The sequence below is a fragment of the Humulus lupulus genome, chromosome 5, assembly GCF_963169125.1.
Source record: "Humulus lupulus chromosome 5, drHumLupu1.1, whole genome shotgun sequence".
Taxonomy (NCBI): Eukaryota; Viridiplantae; Streptophyta; class Magnoliopsida; order Rosales; family Cannabaceae; genus Humulus; species Humulus lupulus.
The window spans coordinates 111,491,654-111,506,537 of NC_084797.1; the positions used below are offsets into that span (position 1 = coordinate 111,491,654).

The 14,884-nt window shown below is 48.8% G+C and overlaps 1 non-coding gene across 1 annotated transcript; it reads right to left on the reverse strand.

The window, feature by feature from the left end:
* Positions 1 to 13,025: 13,025 nt before the first annotated feature.
* LOC133781029 (small nucleolar RNA R71) lies at positions 13,026 to 13,132 on the reverse strand. The gene has a single exon (XR_009869827.1). It is a non-coding gene; the product is annotated as a small nucleolar RNA R71 (small nucleolar RNA).
* Between the last annotated feature and the right edge of the window lie 1,752 nt (positions 13,133 to 14,884).

The window sequence follows — 14,884 nt, forward strand, 5'->3', positions numbered from 1 at the left end:
ACCAAGGCTGGTAGGGGAGGTAAAACTGCCTCCCCCAAGAAGATGAGTGGCGAGGCGCAAGTGTCTCCGAGGGTAGAGAAGTCTCCTGCTGACGGGCCTTCCGAGACCATGATGGTCTCGAGTAGCAGCAGCGACGGGGAAGGGCTTGTGTTCCCCGTGAAGACAACTGGGGTGAGCAAGCGTCCGGGAGAAGATGCTGAGGGTGCTAAGAAGAAACGCCTTAGACACTCTTCTCCTGGTCGAAGGCAACAACAACAGCAACGACAGCAAGCACAACTTCAACAACAGCAGCAACAAGAACAACAGAGACAATCACCAACGTCACAGCTGCAGCAACCACAACATCCAAACCAACAGCAGCAACAAGGGAAATTACTTCTGCTGCCGCAGCAGCAAAAGCAATAGACCGGGGCCTTAATACCCCGTCTGCCTCCTCCCCCAGCTCAAAGGGGGTCCACCCTTCCGGGGTCTCCTTCTTCTCAGACAACCAACCTTCCTCTGCCTGGCCTGAAGTTCCACTTCCCACGGAAGCCAACCAGTTTCCCCGCTGCCCTCCTGGAGGGTGTAAGACGGGCCGATAGTTTTTTGAAGAGGAGGTTAGAGGCGGAGAAGGCTGTTACTCAGGGAAGGGCAGATAACTTGTCTGCCGTGAAGAGAGCTGAGCTGGCCGAGGGGGTGAGATCTCTTCACCCGGCCAGAGCGGTTCTGGATGGTCCAGTCTTGGAGAAGAGTCTGGTGCCTAGGCTCGGACGTGCATTGGCGCCGTTCGGAGCTGAGATGATGGAGGACATGGCCCTAAGCTTATGCGAGCTCAATTCTGAGAAATGGGCCATCAGTAGCAGCAAGGATCCGCTGTTGTTGACACACGCTGTGAAGCAGCAACTGTCCGGGGTAAGCCGTCAGTTGTTATTTTTTGGGATCACCTGTCTTTTGGTCCGGCTTTAGCTCATTCTGTTGTCTTTTCTTGCAGGCCTCTATGATCGCGGAACGCTCGTTCCGGGAGGTTGGTGCAGCTCTGGTTCAGCTGGAGGAGAGCCAACTGGCTCGCCAGGCCTTGGAGGCGGAGAAACAGAAACTGACCCAACAGGCCTTGGGGGCTTCGGAGAAGATTGATCAGGCCCGGCGCACGGCTGAAGAAGAGGCGGAGAAGAAATATCTTGCCAAATATCAAGAGTACCGGGCCAAGGCAGAGAATGAGTTTAGACAGCGGTCGGATGGGATGAAGGCCGAAAACTCCAAGCTCCGGGAAGAGCTGTCCCAAGCCAAGGTGGAGAAGGATACCCTGGAAGCCCGCTTGCAATAAAAAAACGATCTCCTCCTTAAGCGGCAAGAGGAATATTCCACTCTTCAGAGTAAGCTGCACGAGGAGGAGCAACTCCATAAGAGGAGCAGGGATCTCGTGTCTATGCTGCAGTTGGGGCTCGCCGAGAAGGATAAAGAGATCGGGGCCTTGCAATTCACTGCCAGGGGGCATGTGACCGAGAAGCAATCCGTGCTGAACCAAAATAGGGAGCAGCGCAAGGAGATTGATTCTCTTAAGGGGGAGCGGGATGCCTCCAAGGCCGAAATGGAAAAATTAAGGGCCCAACTAACTGTCGCGGAAGCACAGCTGGCAACCTCCGAGGCGGAGCGCTTGAAGGAGAAGGAGGATGCTGAGGTGATACTGAACAGGACGATTAATATATCGCATGTGGTCCTCATGCATCAACTCTGGAAAGTGAACCCGGAGGTATTAGGCTATCTGGGAGATGATGCCGAAGCCATGAGGGAGAAGCTACTCGTGTGGGATCAGGGCCCAGAGGCGTACGTCCAAACTTACAACATTGACGAACGTGCTGAAGCTCCTGAGGCGGGAGATCTCGGAGAGGCGGGGACCTCTGAACCTTCTCATGACCAAGTTCCTCCTTCCAATGAGCCGACTCCGCCAGCCTCAGTTGAAACCGATGCCCCCGAAGCTGCGGTCGTGGAAGCTGTAGTTACCCCCAATGCTTGAAGGGGTTTTATCTTTAATTATTTTTCATTTTGAGTTTTTCATTGCGGACATTTTTGCCATAATCATAGCATTCTCCTTTCTTTTCTGCCGAGTTCTTTATTTATCTTTGCGCTTAGGTTAGACATTTATACGGTAGAAACTGTTGTAGGGGCGTATGGGGTTTTGGTTCCAACGGCCAAAACCTATGCACTTCCCACTTGAAGCTTTAACGGATGATGCCTTTTCACATGTAGTTTCTAGGTTACTAAGGTTTCCTGGTTCCAACGGCCAGGCTCCTTTCACCGTACTTTAGCTTTCCTGAGGCAAATAGCCAATCCCGGGACTTGTAGTTATACTGTTCGCTGGGATTGCTAAGGTGAGTCGTTCCATTGTTTGGAACGGGAGTTCTTTTGGTGAGCGTCGCTAGACTTAAGGTTAGATCTTTGCGAAGCAAAACTAACTGTTGTTGCGAACCTCATGGTGGCTGACTTCAGGGACCTGGCATGGAGCCCTGCGAGGCAAGGCTTATTGCTGTCGGGGAAATCGCCACGCCCACCAGGTGTGATCCTGGAGCAGGGGCTTTGCGAAGCAAAGCCGGCTGTGAGTGGGGGGATCGAGCATGTCTGCTTCTGGAGCTGAAACTTGCAATGGCCATGGAGCTTGCCATGCATTATTTTGTGAGATCCCGAGTTGGAGCCTGCGAAGCAAGGCTTACAACGGTCGCGGATCTTGCCATCTTTCGCCTCGCTGGACCCGGAGCTGGAGCTTGCGATGCAGAGCTTTACAGCGATCACGGGTCTAGCCATCTTTCGCCTTGCGGGACCCGGGGCTGGAGCTTGCGAAGCAAAGCTCTACAGCGCTCGCGCATCTTTCCATCTTTCGCCTTGCGGGACCCGGAGCTGGAGCTTGCGAAGCAAAGCTCTACAGCGCTCGCGGATCTTGCCATCTTTCGCCTTGCGGGACCCGGAGCTGGAGCTTGCGAAGCAAAGCTCTACAGCGCTCGCAGATCTTGCCATCTTTCGCCTTGCGGGATCCGGAGCTGGAGCTTGCGAAGCAAAGCTCTACAGCGCTCGCGGATCTTGCCATCTTTCGCCTTGCGGGACCCGGAGCTGGAGCTTGCGAAGCAAAGCTCTACAGCGCTCGCGGATCTTTCCATCTTTCGCCTTGCGGGATCCGGAGCTGGAGCTTGCAAAGCAAAGCTCTACAGCGCTCGCGGATCTTGCCATCTTTTGCCTTCCGAGACCCGGAGCTGGAGTTTGCGAAGCAAAGATCTACAGCGATCGCGGAGAATTCTGCAAAGGACTTGTCAGGGAGTTGGGGGTGTTTTGACGTAGCTCTATGAACGTGCCTCAACCCCCAGTCCCGTCCATCGCTGGGCTACACAGGAGATAATTCTCATGATACATAATGGCAGGCATTTCCATGGCAATTTTCACATAAGCACATAATGCACATATGACACGTAATGCAAGCATGTTCATGGCAACAAATAAACCTAAGCTTAACAATTTAAACATTTCAAACAATTTAAAATTTTCAAACACAATGCTAGCACATAAGTGGTGTTCTGTGTACGTTTTGTTCAAGGGGCGTATGGCTATGCCTTAGCCATGTATACCCCCCAAGTGAGCGTGGGGTCCGGACGTCTCCGAACCGCGTGGTCACTTGTTAAAACGCAGCTTTGAACACAGGGATAAAAAGTGCAGTAAAAGCGGAGTGAATCTCTCCGTGTTTCATTAAATTAGCCTGCTAGGCGTGAGTTTTACAACAGGGAGGATTATTTCCACATTTTTCACTTTTGCTATTTTCACCAAGGACTTCCGACTGGATGGTCCGGGGCCTACTGGTAGTAACGGCGGAGGTGCTCCGCGTTCCAGGCGCGCGGGACTTTAGATCCGTCGAGTCTCTTTAAGTGATACGTCCCATGGCCCACTTTTTCTTGGACTTCGTAGGGGCCTTCCCAGTTGGGTCCGAGGACTCCTACTCCCGGATCCTGCGTAGCAGGAAATACTCTCCGTAGGACAAGATCCCCAACTTCGAATGTACGGCTCTGGACTCTCATGTTAAAGTGTCGGGCTATCTTGCCTTGGTACATTTTTAGTTGGACCTGCGACTGCTCCCGAAGCTCTTCGATCATATCCAAGGACTCCTGGAGGAGGGCATGGTTCTGGGTAGGATCGTAGGTGTCTTGCCTGTGAGAGGGGATCATAGCTTCTACTGGGATGACGGCCTCGCAACCGAAGGTCATGGAATAAGGCGTGTGCCCCGTCGAAGTTCTCTCTGTTGTGCGATAGGCCCAAAGTACTCGCGGAAGTTCTTCCGGCCAGTGAGCCTTGCAGGCTTGGAGTTTTTTCTTCAACGTGGTCTTTAATATTTTGTTTACAGCTTCCACTTGCCCATTAGCCTGGGGTCTGGCGACTGCGGAAAAGCTTTTGATAATTCCATGCGAAGCACAGAAGTTCGTGAAGTGTTCGCTGTCAAACTGCTTTCCGTTGTCGGACACAATTTTCCGTGGAAGCCCAAAACGACACACTATATTCCTGATGACAAAATCTAGTGCTTTTTTAGATGTGACCGTGTTCATAGGTTCAGCTTCAGCCCATTTGGTGAAGTAGTCTACCGCGACTATGGCGTACTTCACTCCACCCTTTCCAGTTGGGAGGGAACCTACTAGGTCAATGCCCCAAACGGCGAACGGCCAGGGGCTGGTCATTAGGGTAATTTCTGTAGGCGGCGCTCGCGGAACCTTGGCGTACCTCTGGCACTGCTCACACTTCCTGACATGATCCACACAATCCTTCTTCATGGTGGGCCAGAAGTATCCTTGTCGAAGGATCTTTTTGGAGAGGCTCAGCCCGGAGGTATGATCGCCACAGAAGCCTCCGTGAATCTCATGGATGATGGTGCTGACTTCGGTTCCGGCAACACACCTAAGGAAGGGTATGGACAACCCCCTGCGGTAAAGCTTTCCATCCATAACCACGTATCGGGGAGCTTGATATTGGAGCTTCCTTGCGTCAGCTTTATCAGTGGGGAGCTCTCCGGTGGTGAGAAATCTGAGGATGGGTCCTATCCAGGAGTGAGAATGGTCGATGATGGCGTTTATCCTTCGTGTCTCAGTACTGGGGGCTTCTAAGTGCCCGATGGGGACTAAGCCATACTGTTCAATCTCCGGGTCCGTTGCAAGCTTGGCCAGCGTGTCCGCAAGTGAGTTCTGGTCCCGGGGGACCTGGCAGATTTGGTAGCCTTTGAAATGCTGCAGTAGGTCGCGGGAGAGAGACACGTAGGCAGCCATCCTTTCGCCTTTCGTCTGGTATTCCCCGGATATTTGGTTTACCACAAGTAGGGAGTCGCTGTATACTTCGATTTTTTGGGCTCCGACTTCTCTGGCCAGTCGTAACCCAGCTAACATGGCTTCGTGTTCTACCTCGTTGTTGGATGCTGGGAACGCGAAACGGATGGCGCTCTGGAGCTGATGCCCTTGGGGAGATATTAGGATGACCCCCGCTCCAGCTCCTTTTTCATTTGAGGCTCCGTCTACATAGACCTTCCAGGTGGGAAGTTCCGGGACAGGATCTTCCGGGAGGTCATTCATTCCCGAGCATTCCACAATAAAGTCCGCGAGAGCTTGACCTTTTATGGAAACACGTGGTTGGTAGTGGACGTCGAACTGGCTCAGTTCCATGGCCCACTTAAGCAATCTGCCAGAAGACTCGGGCTTCTGCAGGACTTGTCGGAGAGGGTGGTTGGTGAGTACTTTGATGGTGTGCGCCTGGAAATATGGCCTCAGCTTCCGTGAAGCGATCAGCAAGCAGAGGGAGAGTTTCTCGATCATCGAATATCTGGACTCGGCGTCCAATAACCTCTTGCTTACGTAATACACAAGGAGCTGGATACGACCATCTTCCCGGACGAGAGCGGCACTTACTGCGTGCTCAGTCACAGCTAAGTATAAGAGCAACGCCTCTCCTTCGACAGGTTTGGATAGAATGGGAGCTCGGGTTAAATGTTCTTTGAGGTGTTGGAAGGCTGCTTCGCATTCGGGGGTCCACTCGAACTTCTTGTTTCCTCGCAACACATTGAAGAAGGGGATACACTTGTCAGTGGCCTTGGATACGAAGCGGCTGAGAGCAGCTATCCTTCCGGTAACGCTCTGGACATCCTTATGTTTCCGGGGGGAAGGCATATCTATGAACGCCTTTATTTTCTCAGGGTTGGCTTCCACTCCGCGGGAGCTGACAATGAAACCGAGGAACTTCCCAGACGAGACCCCGAAAGTACATTTCTTTGGATTTAGTTTCATCCCGTACTTTCGGATCACGGCGAAAGCTTCCTCAAGGTCGTCACTGTGGTCCCCGGAGGTCTTGGACTTTACCAACATGTCATCCACGTACACCTCCATGTTCTTCCCCAGTTGGTCCTTGAACATTCTGTTTACCAGACGCTGGTACGTCGCCCCAGCATTCTTCAAACCGAAAGGCATGACCACGTAACAGTAGACACCCTTGTCCGTGAGGAAGCTGGTGTGTTCCTGGTCCGCGACATGCATCTTGATCTGGTTGTATCCGGAGTACGCATCCATGAAGGATAAGAGTTCGTACCCGGAAGTAGCGTCTACCATCTGATCGATTCGCGGGAGAGGGAAACAATCTTTCGGGCAGGCCTTGTTTAGGTCCGTGAAGTCAATGCACATTCTCCAGGACCCATCGGGTTTCGGGACCAGAACTGGGTTGGCCAACCACACGGGATAGTGCGACTCCTGGAGAAAGCCTATGGACATCAATTTGTCCACTTCAGTTTTGACGGCTTCGGCTCTCACTGGGTCCAGCGGCCTCCTCTTTTGGCGAATTGGAGTTGCAGATGGGTCTATGTTGAGTGCGTGGCACGCAACATTGGGATTAATCCCCGTCATATCAGCGTGGCACCATGCCAGGATATCCTGATTATCCTTCACAGTGGCTACGATCTTATCTCGAACGGCCAACGGCAGGTTTTTCCCCACCTGAATGACCTTGGTGGGTTCTCCCGGGTTGAGGATCACCTCTTCGACTTCCTCCATCGGCTCTATTGCTCTCTCGATTCCCACTCTTGGGTCGAGTTCGTCAAAGTATGCCTCCTGAGCACCCCCAGTTTCTGGCAATTCTTCCGCCAAAGGAATGGCAGCAAACGTCTCTTGGACCGTGTAGACGGATCGGACGGAGACGTTATAACAGCTCCGTGCACTTCTTTGGTCTCCTCGGAGGGTGCCAATACGCCCATCGTCGCATGGAAACTTCAAACATAAGTGGCGTATCGAGGTTATGGCCCCACAATCGATCAGGACCGGTCGGCCTAAGATGGCATTATACGCCGTGGGGCAGTCGACCACCACGAATGTGCTATGCTTGAAGGCACAAGCGTCGCTTTCTCCTCTGAGGGTGACTGGCAGTTGAATTTTCCCTAATGGCATGAGTGCGTCCCCATTGAAACCTTGAAGCTGGATGGGGCATGGGGCCAGGTCTGTCTCGGTCAATCCAATCGCGTGGAAGGCCGCTTTGAAGAGGATGTTCACGGAGCTTCCGTTATCGACCAAGATCCGTGAGACCTTCTTATTGGCAATCTGGGCTTCCACCACGAGGGGATCGTTGTGGGGGAAGTGCACATGTCGAGCATCGTCCTCCGTGAAGGTGATGGGAAGATCCATCATTCGGGGACGTTGAGCAGGTGATTGAACCAAGGCGCACATCTCCTCGGCGTGCTCTAACTCCCTCAAGTACCTCTTCTGGGAGTTGCGGGTGCTTCCGGCAAGGTGTGGTCCTCCGGAAATGGTGGCGACGTGTCCGTCAACGGGTGGCGGAGCAAGGCCGGGCGGATATGGGTTGCCTGGTCCTGGAGCCAACAAGGCAATGGGCGCCGGAGCGGGTGGAGCAGGAAGTGCGGGGAACTGAGACCCGGGAGTTTGGGGGTGACCGGCTCCAGGAGCGCTAGCGGCCCCCCTCTGTCCCGGGGAATATGCAGCTCCGTGAACTATCCCCTGTCCGGGATAGATAATGGGTATCCTCACCCACTGACCGAGGTGTCCCGCTCTTGCCAGGGACTCGATCTCATCCTTCAGCTGAAGGCACTCGTTCGTGGTGTGCCCCACGTCTCCGTGGAACTCACACCTCTTATTGGAGTCTCGCGGACGCCTTCCTCCGTGAGACACTTTCGGGGGCTTCCTGTAGTTGACCATATTACAGGTCGCCCGATAGACATTCTCTCGCGAGTCTATCAAACTGGTATATTCCGTGAACTTGGGCTCATAGTCCTTCCGGGGTTTCTTTGAATGGTCTCCCCGGTTGGAGTTTCTTCCGCTTCGTTTGCTCCGCGATTGGCTCAAATTTCGTTCTGGGGCTTCTGCTTGCGGCTGCGGCATGCCAGGAGCGATACTACATCCGGTTTGTACTGCTCCATACCCAGAGAAATGGGTTTGACTCGGCGTCTGAGCAGACGCGGAAGGCCCATACACACTTGGAGTGAATCGGGCTCCTGGAAGCGTGAGGGCTGGTGCGGGAGCTTGCGAAGCAAAGCTCGGCGCAGTCACGGAAGGCGTTGGAGCCGGGGGAACTCCAAAGGCCTGCTGGTAGGCATCCTCAAGGTTGATGATTCCCTGAGCTTTTGACATGAATTCGGACAGCGTTTCTGCCCGTCTCCTTTGCATTTCCCCCCATAGCAGGGAGCCGACAGTAAGGCCCGATTGAAGGGCTATCAGCTTCATGTCATCGTTGACCTTGGTTTTTGCAGCAGCTTCCATCATTCTCTGAATGAAAGCTTTGAGGTTCTCAGTGGGTTGCTGCTTGATGTTGGTTAAGGAACCAACCTCCATGTCGTGGTCGCGGGCAGCAATAAACTGCCTCCTAAACGCGGACTGTAGCTCCTTCCAACTGTGGATTGATCCGGGAGCTAATCTTTTCCACCAGTCCTCCGCGGACTTGGTAAGGGTGAGTGAGAAGCACATGCATTTGGCGTCCTCACTGACACGCGCCACTTGCATCATTTTATTGTATTTAGCTAGGTGGGTACGCGGGTCTGTCCTCCCATCATATAATTCTATGTGAGGCATTTTGAAGTTATCCGGGAGGGACGTTTCCGCGATCCTCCTAATACATGGTTCCGGGTCTTCCTCCTCAGAGTCTGACAGGGCCCCACTTTGCTTCCGGACCAGCTTGGTCAAGGCAGCAATCTGTTCCTCGAGCCTCTTCGTATCACTTTCCGGGAGGTCACGTCCCCGGAGCTTGTCATTAATATGATTTCGAAGGTCATCTCCGCGAGGCCGGGCCTTTTCTCCTTTGGCCTTTTCATACTTGGCCTCCAACCTTCTTCTTAGGTCCACCGTGGACTAACTATCTTCGGAGTGCGAGTTCGCAGCCCGACCGTCCTAATTGACGGAATCACTGGGGCGGTTGTTCCTTCCCCTAGGCCTGGGTGCCTTAGCACCGGGCCCTTTAGGCACAGAGTGCCCCCTTGGGGCTGAAGGACGTCTGGGCTTAGGAGCGCCAGAGACCTTCTGCGCGCGGGGGGGGCAGTCGGCCTGGTGATTCACGCCTTTAGGAGGTGCAGGGGCGTCAGCGCGCACAGGCTCTCCAACTTTTTCTTTGCCCTTGTTAGGGGCGGCTTTGGATGGTCCAGCAGCGGCTGGATCCGGCATGGGGGCATCAGCACCACCTAGAACAGAGGCATCCTCGTCCGAGTCGCCTAGATCTCCGAACTTACTTTGGAGGCGTTCCATCATGCGTTGCATTCTTTCGGAGACGCGCTCCTGCTCAACAAGCTTGGCCTTAGTGGCCACCAGTTCTTCGGCTACTTGGACTAGTTCTGGGTCCTTCTCATAGTAGCAGCCGTCCTTGTAATAACCGTCTTGGACATACTCTTCTTCGTCTTCTAAGTATGTTGTATCTTCGGTACTGACCCGATCCTGGCGGGATGTCAGGTCTTCACCTTGGTAGTCTAAGGGTTCGCTTTGCACCACATCTTCCATTACGGTATCGGGGTTGACCGTAGCATTTTTGTCAACAGCGGATTTTCTCGTAGTCACCATCTCTTTAGCACGAAGTGAATACAAAAAACGTACACAGAAAAAGAGCTGACTAACAACTTCCTACAGCTCTCAATGAAAGCACCAAAATGTTTACCGAGTTTTTCGGAAACGAATAACTAACAGAATAATAAAAAGATAAGGACTGTAGAAATGCTGAAATGTAACTAAACAAACAGTGTTTTTACGTGGTTCAGGCGTTAACAAGCCCTAGTCCACGAGTCGATGTTATTATACTTGGGAAAGGTTACAGTAAGATGGCTGGTGCACAAGAACTTCACACACTCACAGTGTTTCTCTCGGGTTCTCTTGAAGAAGATGAAGCTAGAGAGATTTTAGTAGAGTTTTTGCTATCTCATTTTTTGTTCGTCCCTCTTCTTGTAAAATGAAGGGGTCTTTATAGCTAGGGTTTTGGATTAGGGTTTTTCTCTACGTACATGAGTCTTAATTACACCAGCCATAAATAGGGATACAATTACTGTAGTAGCATGGCTACAAGACTCTATGTGGGTATATTTACGTGAAAGTATGGGGAACACACAAAGTCAGCCGTCTTTTCCAAGTTGTCAGCGGAACAGTAGGCGAAAGGATACCCTTAGGCGTGCTGGGATGTGTGCGGCTTTGACCTGACGGGCGTGTCAGGCGGGATCCTGTGTCAGGCGGATATCATTCCAAATATGTCTCCTCCAGGACTCGACCGTTTGGCTTTGTTCCGTGCGAGGCACGGAACTGCTTCCGCGGAGACCACTCGAAGAGCTTCTCCTGGAAGGAGCTTCCCCGAAGGATACCCCTTCGGGAGTCCGGGAGAGTTGACGAGTTTCCGTATTGTGTTTGCTTGGAAGAGTAATCCGGACACTAAACGGGAGAGGCGAAGCCTTTCTGTTCATCCACGAGCTCTGGCCACCTACCGTGAAAGACATCGATAATTCTGCTTCCCCGAGGTCATCAATCTAAACGCTATCCGGAAATCTGGATAACAACAGGGAAGCTTCTAAAAGAGATTAATGCTACCACAGTGACTTTGGTGCCCAAGGCTACTTGTCCTGAATCAGTTAGTGACTTTAGACCTATTGCATGTTGCAATGTGATCTATAAAATAGCCACTATGATGATTTGTAACAGACTTAGAGAGATTCTTCTTGATATAATTTCGGAAAATCAAAGTGGTTTTGTGAAAGGAAGGAAAATTGCCCACAACATCATGATTTGCCAAGATATGGTTCGGGGTTATGATAGAAGGAGTGCTAAGTCGGCTTGCCTTTTTAAGATTGATTTACAGAAAGCTTATGACACTCTTGATTGGGATTTTCTAAAAGAAATGTTAGAAGCTTTAAACTTTCCCCAAAAATTTGTGGAGTTGATCATGATTTGTGTAACTACTCCTCGGTTCTCTTTCTGCATTAATGGTGCTTTACATGGGTATATTCATTCCAAGAGGGGTTTGAGACAGGGAGATCCTATGTCGCCTCTTCTTTTTGTTATTGGTATGGAGTATTTGTCCCGGATCTTAACAAAGATAGCAAAAGATAACAAATTTCACTTCCACCCGAGATGTAAGAGTTTGGCTCTCACTCACCTTTGTTTTGCGGATGATCTTCTTTTGTTTTGTAAAGGAGATTATGTTTCAGCAACTCTGTTACTAAGGGCCTTCAAGCTGTTTGAGAATTCTTCTGGCCTTAAAGCGAATATTGGGAAGTCTGCTGTGTATGGTACAGGTATGGACACTCATTCCTTTGAGAGAATAGTGGATATTTCTGGTTTTCAAAAGAGTTTGCTGCCTTTTAAATACTTGGGTATGAAAATCTGTTCGAAAAGGCTCACTAGGGCTGACTGTGATTGCTTAGTTGATAAAATGACCAAAAGAATTAAGGTTTGGAGCAGTAGAAACCTTTCTTATGCTGGCAGGATAGTGTTAATTAATTCTGTTTTGCTTTCCATAAATTCTTTTTGGTCTCAAATAGTTATCCTTCCTAAGATGGTTGTTCAAAAAATAAACCAAGTTTGTCGAGCCTTTCTTTGGAAGAGTAGTGAGATGCTTAATGGCCCGGGCAATGTTTCTTGGAAGGTTGTTTGTAAGACCAAAAAAGAAGGAGGTTTGGGGTTTAAAGATATAGGTTTGTGGAATCTTTGTGCTATAGGTAAACATGTTTGGGATATCACCAAGAAGAAAGACAACCTGTGGGTTAAGTGGGTGAATTCTGTATATATCAAAAATGATGACTGGTGGAACCATATAGCTCCAAATGATGCAAGTTGGTACTGGAAGCGTATCGTGCAAACTAAAGAAATAATTAAGAATTTGTTTACTCCAATAGATTTTCAGAGCTTCAATTTCTCCATACAGGGACTTAGTAATAAGATGTTGTCTATGCAATTAGAAAGGTGGAAATACTCTGTTATTTGGGACAGATCAAATGTTCCAAAACATAGAGTTATTGTTTGGATGGCTTTACTTGGAAAACTTCACACTAGAGATCGGCTTTACAGGTTTGGAATCACTCCTCAAGCTGACTGTCTAATTTGTGGAGCTGCTGAAGAGAATCACAGCCACCTTTTTTTCTCCTGCTGCTTCAGTAGGAAAATATTGCTTGAAGTTGCTAGCTGGTGTGGTATAATCTATACAGGTACTGACTTGGAAAAGTTGTTGAAGTGGCTGCTGAAAAAAAAAATTTCAAAAGGTAGAAGAGCTATTCTGTTCAGTATAATTTCTGCTACAGTTTACTATGTTTGGAGGGGAAGAAATAGAGTTCTTTGGGATCATGAGCTTCCCATGGTTTCAGTTGTAGTCAAGAATATTATTCATGCTGTTTGTAATAGATTACAGATTATAAACATACATAAACTCAATAGTATAGATAGAGATTGGGTGGGAATGCTCATGAGAGCTTGTAATTAATTGTTCTTTGATTCTTGTTAGGTTGTAAAGGTGTTTCTTGAAGTGAATACAAAGATTTCTGATTTACCAAAAAAAAAAAATATTTTCCTCCTGCCAAGTCAACCAGAATAAGAGGAAATATTAATAACTTCCATCAACTGGATGGGGAGTCTTTATATGATGCATGGGAACGATTTAAAGAGTTGCAAAGGAAATGCCCACATCATGGAATAGAGAAGTGGCTGGTAGTTCATACTTTTTACAATGGTTTAGGGAGCAATACAAGGACAATTATAGATGCAGCATCAGGAGGAGCATTTATAAGAAAAAGCACTAATGAAGCATATGAATTACTGGAAGAGATGGCCATGAATAACTATAATTGGCCTACTGAGTGTGAGAATAAGAAAGTACCAGGAGTTTTAGAAGTTGATCCAATTGCGCTATTGACCACTCAAGTGGCATCTCTAACTAAGCAATTGCAACAAACTAATCTCGTTGCACAAGCAATGCAAGCACAGAATGTCGTGAGTTGTGGCATTGGTGGGGGACCACATGCTTATGAACAATGCCCGAGCACATCTAGTTGCTCTACTGATGTGAATAACATGCCCTTGGAGCAAGCACAAGTTATTGGTAATTTTTCAAGACCTGCACCCAACACTTATTCCAATTCCTATACTCCTACTTGGAAAAATCACCATAATTTGTCTTGGAAAAATAATCAAGGGTTACAACCACAATATCCACATTACCCTCCTCAACAACCCCCTCATCAACCAACTTATGGATTACATTCTAGACCATATTATGATCCAAACCCACGCCCATCTCATCCACCACCACATCCTCAAATGAATCCACCAACAATTCAGCCAAACCAATTAAATCAATTCATGACAAAGACAAGGTCTTCAATTAGGAGTTTGGAGACACAAATAGTTCAATTGGCTCAAATGTTTTATAGTAGACAGCAAGGGAATTTGCCTAGTTCCACAGAGGTAAATCCTAAAGAACAATGTAGAGCTATCACTCTGAGGAGTGGGACTAAGTATGATGGGCCTATAGTGGATGATAAGGGGAAGAAGACAGAGGAGCAACAAGTTACTAGTCCAATACAAGAGGAGGTTACTGAAGAGCTTCCAAAAATAGAAAAACCAAAATACACTGAGCCTACACCAACGATTCCATATCCTCAACGGTTTTGAAAGGCTAATCTTGACAAACAATTTTCCAAATTTCTTGAAGTATTTAAGAAACTTCACATTAACATTCCTTTTGCAAAGGCTTTAGAACAAATGCCTAGTTATGTGAAGTTTATGAAAGAGATATTGTCTAATAAAAGAAAAATGGAGGATTATGAAATCGTTGGATTAACTGAAAAGTGTAGTGCAATTATTCAAAAGAAGCTTCCTCAAAAGTTACAAGGTTCGGGCAGCTTTACTATACCTTGCACCATTGGAAACTTTCGTTGTGAGAGAGCTTTATGTGATTTAAGTGCAAGCATAAATTTAATGCCCTTGTCTGTATTTAAAAGGCTTGGTTTGGGAGAAGCTAGACCCACTACTGTTACTCTTCAACTGGCTGATCGTTCATTAACACATCCCAGAGGTATTATAGAGGACATTCTAGTAAAGGTAGATAAGTTCATTTTCCCAACGGATTTTATTATTTTAGATATGGAGGAAGATGAGGACTTGCCTATTATATTGGGACGACCATTTTGGCCACAGGGCAAGCGTTGATAGACACTAAAAATACAGAGTTATGGTTTAGAGTACAAGGTGATGAGGTTGTTTTTAATGTTTTCAAAGCTTTGAAATATCCTTCAGCGAGTGACAGTTGTTTTTGTGTTAGTGTATTGGAGGAACCAAGTAAAGGGGTCAAGTCTATTAAGGATCCACTGGAGTTGAGTTTGATTGCAAGTCCTGAAGAATGTGCTGGTACTGAAGCCAGTGAGTATGTTAAGTGGTTGAATTCATCA